This window comes from Mus pahari, chromosome 1 (assembly GCF_900095145.1).
Source record: "Mus pahari chromosome 1, PAHARI_EIJ_v1.1, whole genome shotgun sequence".
NCBI lineage: Eukaryota > Metazoa > Chordata > Mammalia > Rodentia > Muridae > Mus > Mus pahari.
Window position 1 is genome coordinate 122,341,485 of NC_034590.1, and position 578 is coordinate 122,342,062.

The window sequence follows — 578 nt, forward strand, 5'->3', positions numbered from 1 at the left end:
TGTGTGTGTGTGTGTGTGTGTGTGTGTGTGTGTGTATGTGGTGTATGTATATAAAGGCACACATGTGGGTAGGTGTTGTTCGTGTGGGTGCACATGCATGCAGAGTCCCACAGTTGATGTTGGGAGTAATCCTTGTTCACTCTTCCTTTATGCAATGAGGCAAGCTCTCTCACTCAAGCCCAGAGCTGCTTCTAGGGATTCTGTGTCTCTGCCTTCTGAGGGTAGAATTACAGGGAGGGATGACCTGCAAGCCTACCCAGCAGTTATCTAAATTCTGGGGATCCAAACTCCAAACTATCCAGTCCTCATGCTTTTGGGCAGCAAGTGCTCTGATCACTGAGCAATCTGCCCAGCCAGCCCCTAATTCTAGGGATTTGAACTCAGGACTTCACACTTGATCAGCAACCTCTTGCCTGCTTAGCCATTTGCCAACCCAATTTCTGGCACTTTCTGAAGTGTGGTGTCCTTCTCCTGACCTCCAGTATCAAGTCCACAATGGCCAGAGCCCCACTGCCCTGGGGATCTACACAAAGCTCAGGGCTGGGTGGCTGGTCAAGAGAGGCATTAACTCAGGATCA